The sequence below is a fragment of the Phaseolus vulgaris genome, unplaced genomic scaffold, assembly GCF_000499845.2.
Source record: "Phaseolus vulgaris cultivar G19833 unplaced genomic scaffold, P. vulgaris v2.0 scaffold_915, whole genome shotgun sequence".
Lineage (NCBI taxonomy): Eukaryota > Viridiplantae > Streptophyta > Magnoliopsida > Fabales > Fabaceae > Phaseolus > Phaseolus vulgaris.
The window spans coordinates 1-10186 of NW_027174356.1; the positions used below are offsets into that span (position 1 = coordinate 1).

At 34.0% G+C, this 10186-nt stretch overlaps 1 long non-coding RNA gene across 1 annotated transcript; it reads right to left on the reverse strand.

Moving 5' to 3' along the window:
- Positions 1–479: 479 nt before the first annotated feature.
- Positions 480–977, reverse strand: LOC137817721 (uncharacterized). Its single transcript, XR_011082015.1, has 3 exons — positions 797–977; positions 615–710; positions 480–535 (listed from the first exon to the last, which is right to left on the reverse strand). It is a non-coding gene; the product is annotated as an uncharacterized lncRNA (long non-coding RNA).
- Positions 978–10186: the final 9209 nt, after the last annotated feature.

Consider the following 10186-nt stretch of genomic DNA (forward strand, 5'->3'; position numbering starts at 1 on the left):
ATACCACATAAATCAAATGACATTATAAGATCAAAAAAATGATAGATCAAGTATTATAAAGCACTGTTTTGTTGTAATTACTGTTAGTCTCTTGGTTGTATATCTATCCTTGTTTGTTCATGACATTTATTACCATGAGGTATTTATTTATGTTAGAGAGTGAGTGAAAAGAAACACAACGCACCCTATGAAGAACTAAGCATGTATTAACGTAGAGTAGTGTATTCAGATGTATTAACCAACATCAGAATCAACATATTTTGTATCAAATCAACGACAGAATCACTCAAAACAAAATTATCAGCAGTTTAAATACGAAAATCAAACCGAAATTAATCATAAAAAACGAAACAGCAACTAATCCAAGGGTTCAAATGTAAGAGTCAACTAATATCCACATCGATTAAAAATCAAATAAAACGAAGTAAAAATGAAAAAAGAAAATTCAATAAAATCAAACCAAAACAAAAAAAAACCCTACCTAATTGTAAGAACAACTTGAAAGCCTGTGATACTGAAGAACAGATTCAAGTACCTGCGTTTGAGCATAGTCACCAACAATATGAGAGTCGCAAGCACGAGATAGAGGGTACGAGAGAACGAGAAAGACTTACCTAGATTTGAGCGAGGAACGAGTCAGTGAAACGAACCAATTGAACGAGACTGAGCTGAACGAGACTGAGCGAGAACGAGACTGAGAACGAGCGAGACTGGAGAAAGAGGAACGAAAACTGAGAGTGCAGTAGACGAAGGAAGGGTGAAGAAGAAGAAGAAGAAAAAGAAGAAGGAGACTTACCTGGATTTGAGCGAGGAACGAGATAGTGAGACGAACCACTTGAACGAGACTGAGAGTGAGACCGAGACTGAGAACAAGCACCACTGAGAAAGAGGAACGAGACTGACAGTGAAGAAGAAGGAGACTGAGTGGAGCATAGGAAGGAGACGGTCTGAAGAAGAAGAACAAGGAAAAAAAAGTTTTATCAACCATCCAAAATTTATTAAAATTTAGAAAATTTTAAAAATTTATCTTTTCTAAAAAGTATAAAAAAAACTTTTAAAATCGAGAATTTTTTAAAAAAAATTTAATATACAAACTTAAATAAATAATTACTAATAATTTCTTGCAAACTATTATTGATCGTAGAAATTTTAAATATTTCAAGAAAAAAATTCTAAAGAATTAATAAAATATGTACGTATTTCTAATAGTTTAATTTAATAATATAATAATTAATTTTTTTTCAAATTAACCAATAAACTTTAATGGACAAATAATTCTAAAAATAAAAACCAATTTTATTTAATTGAAAAATTATCTTTTAGTAACATTTTAGAAAAATGATACTATATGTCATTAAATTCCCTATATAACATCATTTACACTTTATTTTCCCATTTAGCATCCTTTTATTTTTATTTTTCTATCTAACACCTTTTTGTTTTTATTTCCCTATCTAACACTCTTATATTTTTTATTTCCCTATCTAACACCATTCAAAAGTAAATTAAAAAATAATAAATTAAAAAAATTGATAATTTTAATTTTGAATGCATTAAAAAATAAATATTTTAATGTTAAAATAGTTAGAAATATAATTAATGAATAAAGAAATGATTTTTACAAAAAAAAGTAATAAATTTAAAATATTTAGTTAAAAATTATTTTTTAAGAATGAAAAAAATAAAAAAATTAAACTCTACAACAACATAAAAGTTGAATCTATAACATAAATTAGTATTTACTTTTATTATTGTTGATGATTTAATCATATAATTTCAAGTACAAAATTCAGGACATAATTATAAAAAAACCAAGTTGAATAAGGACTGATATGGACATAGAGAACAATATGATCGAACAAAAAAATGTTCATATTGTCAAACACCAGGACACACATAAAGAACATGTCCCAACATTGTTGGATTGTACACTTCTTGTCATTAATTATGTTTCATTTCGCACAAAACTATTTAATGTACCATTGAAGAAAATATTAACTAAATGATCATCTTTCATTTATTTCCTTTTTATGATCAACATATATTTATTTTCCTAGGTGAATACTCATCTGTTTGACGTGAAATTTGTCGTGTTTTGTCCTAAATTGAGTCCAGATTATAACGTGTCAATTAAGGAAAAAATTATTTCGAGACAATTTTTCTGAAATTCTATGAAAAACCAAGGCTATCTCTAGCAATATTTGTAAAATTTCACCATACTTTCTGCAATTTTATTATGTGTTAACAAATGCATTGAAAAATTCACACAAGTACTTTCATGTGTTGTTTGCACCGTGCTAAGGAGGCACGCCCATAAACAAATCACAAAAAGGAGATATAGGGAAGAAAAGTCAGGACATTTTGTTTTTGGAAAACCGGTTTTTTCACTCTCGGTCTAGGTCTTACTACGCCCTATTCCTTGAGTCTTTTGGTCTGAAAATTTACCAGATATTAGTTCTTGTGTGTATTGAGTTTGGGCTTAGATTGAGCCCCAGATTCGTCCCACAAGATTTTCAATAAATTTTTTATTCATCACTGCCAGGGTTGAAAGGAAGGTTCATTTGTGTATGAAACTGTTTGATTTTTTTCCGAGGTGAATACTCGTCCGTTTGACGTGAAATTTGTCACTTTTTTTTCCCAAATTCAGTCACGATTCTTACGTGGAATTTCAATAAAAAAATATTTTAGGACTATTTTCTGAAATTTTGTGAAAAATCAAGGTTATCCTCTAGAAAAGTTTGTGAAATTTTGCTCTACTTTCTGCAATTTATTTTGGGTTCATATTGCGTTGAAAAGTTCACGCAAGTACTTTCATGTGTTGCTTGCACCCTGCTAAGGAGGCACGTCCATAAACAAATCACAAAAAGGAGATATAGGGAAGAAAAGTCAGGACATTTTGTTTTTGGAAAATCGGTTTATTACCTCTCGGTTCGGGTCTTACTACACCCTATTCCTTGGGTCTTTTGGTCTGAAAATTTAACCAGACATTCGTCATTGTGTGTATGAAGTTTGGCTGAGATTTAAGCCCCAAATTCGTCCCACAAGATTTTAAATAAATTTTGTATTCATCACTGCCAGGGTTGAAAAAAAAGGTTTATTTGTGTGTAAAACTGTTTGATTTTTTTCCTAGGTGAATATTCATCTGTTTGACGTGAAATTGGTCTCGTTTTGTTTTAAATTGAGTCCAGATTATGATGTGTAATTTAAGGAAAAAATTATTTCGGGACAATTTTTATGAAATTTTGTGAAAAACCAAGGCATACTCTAGCAAAATTTGTGAAATTTCGCCATACTTTCTGCAATTTGATTCTGTGTTGAAAAATTGCGTTGAAAAATTCACACAAGTACTTTCATGTGTTGTTTGCATTGTGCTAAGGAGACACTTCCATAAACAAATCATAAAAAAGAAATATAGGGAAGAAAAGCCAGAACATTTTGTTTTTGGAAAACCGGTTTTTTCACTCTCGGTCTAGGTATTACAACGCACTATTCCTTGGGTGTTTTCTTCTGAACATTTTACCAGACATTCGTCATTGTGTGTATTGAGTTTGAGCTAAGATTGAATCTCAGATTCGTCCCACAAGATTTAAAATAAATTTTTTATTCATCACTTCCAAGGTTGAAAGTAAGGTTCGTTTGTGTGCGAAACTGTTTGACGTGAAATATATTGAATTTTGTCCCAAATTTAGTCCATATTCTTAAGTGGAATTCCAGGAAAAAATTGTTTCGAAAATATTTTTTGAAATTTTGTGAAAAACCAAGGTATATCCTCTAGCAAGATTTGTGAAATTTCGCCCTACTTTCTGCAATTTTGTTCTGTGTTGAAAAATTGCGTTGAAAAATTCACACAAGTACTTTCATGTGTTGTTTGCACTCTGCTAAGGAGGCACGTCCATAAACAATTCACAAAAATGAGATATAGGGAAGAAAAGTCAGGACATTTTGTTTTGGAAAATCGGTTTTGTTCACTCTCGATCTAGGTCTAACTACGCCCTATTCCTGGAGTCTTTTGGTCTGAAATTTTACCAGACATTTGTCATTATGTGTATGGAGTTTTGGCTGAGATTTGAGCACCAGATTCGTCCCACAAGATTTTCAATAAATTTTTATTCATCACTTCCAAGGTTGAAATGAAGGTCCGTTTGCGTGTGAAAATGTTTGATTTTTTTCAAGGTGAATACTCATCCGTTTGACGTGAAATATGTCGCATTGTCCCAAATTCAGTCCATATTTTTACGTGGAATTTCAGGAAAATATTTTTTTGAAATTTTGTGAAAAAACCAAGGCTATCCTCTAGCAAAATTTGTGAAATTTCGCCATACTTTCTGCAATTTTGTTCTGTGTTGAAAAATTGCGTTGAAAAATTCACACAACTACTTTCATGTGTTGTTTGCACCCTGCTAAGGACGCACGTCCATAAACAAATCACAAAAAGGAGATATAGGAAAGAAAAGCCAGGACATTTTGTTTTCGGAACACCGGTTTTGTTCACTCTCACTCTAGGTCTGAAAATTTACAGACATTTGTCATTGTGTGTATTGAGTTTTGGCTTAGATTTGAGCCCCAGATTCGTCCCACAAGATTTTCAATAAATATTTATTCATCACTGCAGGGTTGAAAGGAAGGTTCGTTTGTGTGTGAAACTGTTTGATTTTTTTCGTAGGTGAATACTCATTCGTTTGACGTGAAATATGTTGCGTTTTGACCCAAATTCTGTCACAATTCTTACATGGAATTTAGGAAAAAATTGTTTTAGGACAATTTTTTGAAATTTTGTGAAAACCAAGGCTATCCTCTAGCAAAATTTGTGAAATTTTGCCCTACTTTCTACAATTTTATTTTGTGTTGAAAAATTCACACAAGTACTTTTATGTGTTGTTTGCACCCTTCTAAGGAGGCACGTCCAAAAACAAATCACAAAAAGGAGATATAGGGAAGAAAAGTCAGGACATTTTGTTTTCGGAAAACTGGTTTCTTTACCTCACGATCCAGGTCTTACTACGCTCTATTCCTTGGGTCTTTTGGTATGAAAATTTTATCAGACATTCTTCATTATCTATATTGAGTTTTGGATGAGATTTGAGCCCCAAAATCGCCTCACAAGATTTTCAAAAAAAAAAAAAATATTCATCACTGCTAGGGTTGAAAGGAAGGTTTGTTTTAAGTGTGAAACTGTTTGATTTTTTTCTAGGTGAACACTCATCTGTTTGACGTGAAATATGTCGCGTTTTTTCCCAAATTAAGTCCAAATTCTTACGTGGATTTTCAGGAAAAAATTATTTCGGAACATTTTTTCTGAAATTTTGTGAAAAACCAAGGTTATCTCTATCAAAATTTGTGAAATTTTTCTCTACTTTCTGCAATTTTATTCAGTGTTGAAAAATTGCGTTGAAAAATTCACACAAGTACTTTCATGCGTTGTTTGCACCCTTCTAAGGAGGCGTGTCCATAAACAAATAAAAAAAAGAGATATAGGGAAGAAATGCCAGGACATTTTATTTTCAAAAACCGGTTTTGTTCACTCTCAGTCTGGCTTTTACTATGCCCTATTCCTTGGGTCTTTTGGTCTGAAAATTTTAACAGACATTCGTCATTGTGTGTGTTGTGTTTTGGCTGAGATTTGAGCCCAAGATTTATCCCACAATATTTTCAATAAACTTTTTATTCATCACTGCCTCGGTTGAAAGGAAGGTTCGTTTGTGTGTGAAATTGTTTAATCTTTTTCCTAGGTGAATACTCATCCGTTTGACGTCAAACATGTCACGTTTTGTCCTAAATTCAGTCCAAATTCTTATGTGGAATATCAGGACAAAATTATTTCGGGACAATTTTTCTGAAATTTTGTGAAAAACCAAGGCTATCTTCTAGCAAATTTTGTGAAATTTCGTCCGATTTTCCGAAATTTTGTTCTGTGTTGAAAAATCTCATTAAAAAATTCACACAAGTACTTTCCTTTGTTGATTGCACCCTGCTAAGGAGGCACATCCATAAACAAATCATAAAAAGGAGATATAGGGAAGAAAAGACAAGACATTTTATTTTCGGAACACCGGTTTATTACCTCTCGGTCCGGGTCTTACTACGCCCTATTCTTTGGGTCTTTTGGTATGAAAATTTTATCAGACATTCATCATTATGTGTATTGAGTTTTGGCTGAGATTTGAGCCTCAGATTCGTCCCACAAAATTTTCAATAAAAATTTTATTCATCATTGCCAGGGTTGAAAGGAAGGTTCGTTTGTGCGTGAAACTGTTTGATTTTTTTTCCTATGTTAATACTCATCTGTTTGACGTGAAATTTGTCGCCTTTTGTCCCAAATTCAGTCCATATTCTTACGTGGAATTTCAGGAAAAATTTATTTTGGGACAATTTTTCTGAATTTTTTTGAAAAACCAAGGCTATCCTCTAGCAAAATTTGTGAGATTTTTCCCTGCTTTATGAAAAAAAAAATTGGGTCTATATTGCGTTGAAAAATTGCGAAAAAATTCACATAAGTACTTTGATGTGTTGTTTGCACTCTGCTAAGGAGGCACGTCCATAAACAAATCAGAAAAAGAAGATATAGGGATGAAAATCCAGGACATTTTGTGTTCGGAAAACCGGTTTTGTTCACTCTCGGTCTAGGTCTTACTATGCCCTATTCCTTGGGGTTTTTCTGGAAATTTTACCTGACATTTTTCATTGTGTGTATTAAGTTTTAGATGAGATTTGAGTCTCAGATTCGTCCCACAAGATTTTCAATATATTTTTTATTCATCGCTGCTAGGGTTGAAAGAACTGTTTGTTTGTGTGTGAAACTGTTTGATTATTTTTCTAGGTGAATAGTCATCCGTTTGATGTGAAATTTGTCACGTTTTGTCCCCAATTCAATCCAGATTCTTATGTGGAATTTCAGGAAAAAATTTACTTTGAGACAAATTTTTCGGAAATTTTGTGAAAAACCAAGGCTATACTTAGCAAAATTTGTGAAATTCCGCCCTACTTTCTGCAATTTTATTTTGGGTCCATATTGCGTTGAAAAATTACGAAAAAATTTACACAAATAATTTCATGTGTTGTTTTCACCCTGCTAAGAAGGCACATTCATAAACAAATCACAAAAAGAATATATAGGAAAGAAAAGCCAGGACATTTTGTTTTCGGAAAACGATTTTGTTCACTCTCGGTCTGGGTCTTACTACGCCCTATTCCTTGGGTCTTTTTGCCTGAAAATTTTATTCAGACATTAGTCATTGTGTGTATTGTGATTTGGTTGAGATTTGAGTTCCCGATTCGTCCCACAAGATTTTCAATAATGTTTTATTCATCACTGTCAGGGTTGAAAGGAAGGTTCGTTTGTGTGTGAAACTATTTGATTTTTTTCCTAAGTTAATACTCGGGTAAATTCCATATCTAGAACCATTTACACTTTTATTTCCCCATCTAGCACCCTTTTGTTTTGCTTTTCCTATCTAGCACCCTTTTGTTTTTATTTTTCTTTCTAACACTCTTTTATTTTTTTATTTCCCTATCTAGCACCATTTCAAAAATAAATAAATAAATAAGAAATTAAAAAAAATTTGATAATTTTAATTTTGAATGCATTAAAAATTAAATATTTTGAATGTTAAAATAGTTAGATTTATAATTAATGAATAAAGAATTGATTTTTTACAAAATAAAAAAAAAGTAATAAATTTAAAATGTTTAGTTTAAAAATTATTTATTTTAATAATGAAGAAAATAAAAAATTAAACTCTACAACAATAAAAGTTGAAACATAAATTAGTATTTATATTTATTATTATTGATGCAATCATGTTAATTTCAAACACTCAATAGACACAGTGACGAATGTCTGGTAAAATTTTCAGACCAAAATACCAAAGGAGTAAGGCTTAGTAAGTCCCAGACCGAGAGTGAACAAAACCGGTTTTCCGAAAACAAAACGTCCTGGCTCTTCTTCCCCGTATCTTCCATTTGTGATTCGTTTATGGACGTGCCTCCTTGCCTCGGTGCAAACAACATACGAAAGTGCTTGTGTGAATTTTTTTTCAGCGCAATACGAACCCAGAATGAAATTGCAGAAATTAGGCCGGAATTTCACAAGTTTCGGTTGAGGATAGCCTTGGTTTTGCACAAAAGTTCTGAAAAATTCTCCCGGAATAGTTTTTTCCTGAAATTCCACCCAAGAATCTCCACTGAATTTGGGACAAAACGCGACAGATTTCAGGTCAAACGGATGAGTATTCACCCACGAAAAAAGTCAAACAGTTTCACACACAAACGAACCTTCCTTTCAGCCCTGGCAGTGACGAATAAAAAATTTATTGCCAATCTTGTGGGACGAATCTGAGGCTCAAACCTCAGCCAAAACTCAATAGAAACAGTGACGAATGTCTTGTAAAATTTCATACCAAAATACACAAGGAGTAAGGTGTAGTAAGTCCCAGACCGAGAGTGAACAAAACCGGTTTTCCGAAAACAAAACGTCCTGGCTCTTCTTCCCGTATCTTCCTTTTGTGATTCGTTTATGGACGTGCCTCCTTGCCTGGGTGCAAATAACATACGAAAGTGCTTGTGTGAATTTTTTTCAGCGCAATACGGACCCATAATGAAATTGCAGAAATTAGGTAGGAATTTCACAAGTTTCGGTAGAGGATAGCCTTGGTTTTTACAAAATTTCTGAAAAATCTTCCGGAATGATTTTTCCTGAAATTCCACCCAAGAATCTCCACTGAATTTGGGACAAAACGGGACAAATTTCAGGTCAAACGGATGAGTATTCACCCACGAAAAAAATCAAACCGTTTCACACACAGACGAACCTTCCTTTCAGCCCTGGCAGTGGCGAATAAAAAATTTATTTCCAATCTTGTGGGACGAATCTGGGGCTCAAACCTCAGCCAAAACTCAATAGACACAGTGACGAGTGTCTGGTAAAAATTCATACCAAAATACCCAAGGAGTAAGGCGCAGTAAGTCCCAGACCGAGAGTGAACAAAATCGGTTTTCCGAAATCAAAACGTCCTGCCTTTTCTTCCCCGTATCTTCTTTTTGTGATTCGTTTATGGACGTTCCTCCTGCCTGGGTGCAAACAACACACGAAAGTGCGTGTGTGAATTTTTTTTCAGCGCAGTACGGACCCAGAATAAATTGCAGAAATTAGGCCGGAATTTCACAAGTTTCGGTAGAGGATAGCCTTGGTTTTTACAAAATTTCTGAAAAATTCTTCTGGAATGGTTTTTTCCTGAAATTCCACCCAAGAATCTCCACTGAATTTGGGACAAAACGGGACAAATTTCAGGTCAAACGGATGAGTATTCACCCACGAAAAAATCAAACAGTTTCCACACAGACGAACCTTCCTTTCAGCCCTGGCAGTGGCGAATAAAAAATTTATTGCCAATCTTGTGTGACGAATCTGGGGCCAAACCTCAGCCAAAACTCAATAGACACAGTGACGAGTGTCTGGTAAAACTTCAGACCAAAATACCCAAGGAGTAAGGCGCAGTAAGTCCCAGACCGAGAGTGAACAAAACCGGTTTTCCGAAAAAGAAACGTCCTGGCTTTTCTTCCCCGTATATTCTTTTTGTGATTCGTTTATGGACGTTCCTCCTTGCCTGGGTGCAAACAACACACGAAAGTGCCTGTGTGAATTTTTTTCAGCGCAGTAACGGACCCAGAATGAAGTTGCAGAAATTAGGCCGGAATTTGACAAGTTTCGGTAGAGGATAGCCTTGGTTTTTACAAAAATTTCTGAAAAATTCTTCCGGAATGGTTTTTTCCTGAAATTCCACCCAAGAATCTCCTCTGAATTTGGGACAAAACGGGACAAATTTCAGGTCAAACGGATGAGTATTCACCCACGAAAAAAAATCAAACCGTTTCACACACAACGAACCTTCCTTTCAGCCCTGGCAGTGGCGAATAAAAAATTTATTGCCAATCTCGTGGGACGAATCTGGGGCTCAAACCTCAGCCAAAACTCAATAGACACAGTGACGAGTGTCTGGTAAAAATTTCAGACCAAAAATACCCAAGGAGTAAGGCGCAGTAAGTCCCAGACCGAGAGTAAACAAAACCGGTTTTCCGAAAACGAAACGTCCTGGCTTTTGTTCCCCGTATCTTCTTTTTGTGATTCGTTTTATGGACGTTCCTCCTTGCCTGGGTGCAAACAACACACGAAAGTGCTTGTGTGAATTTT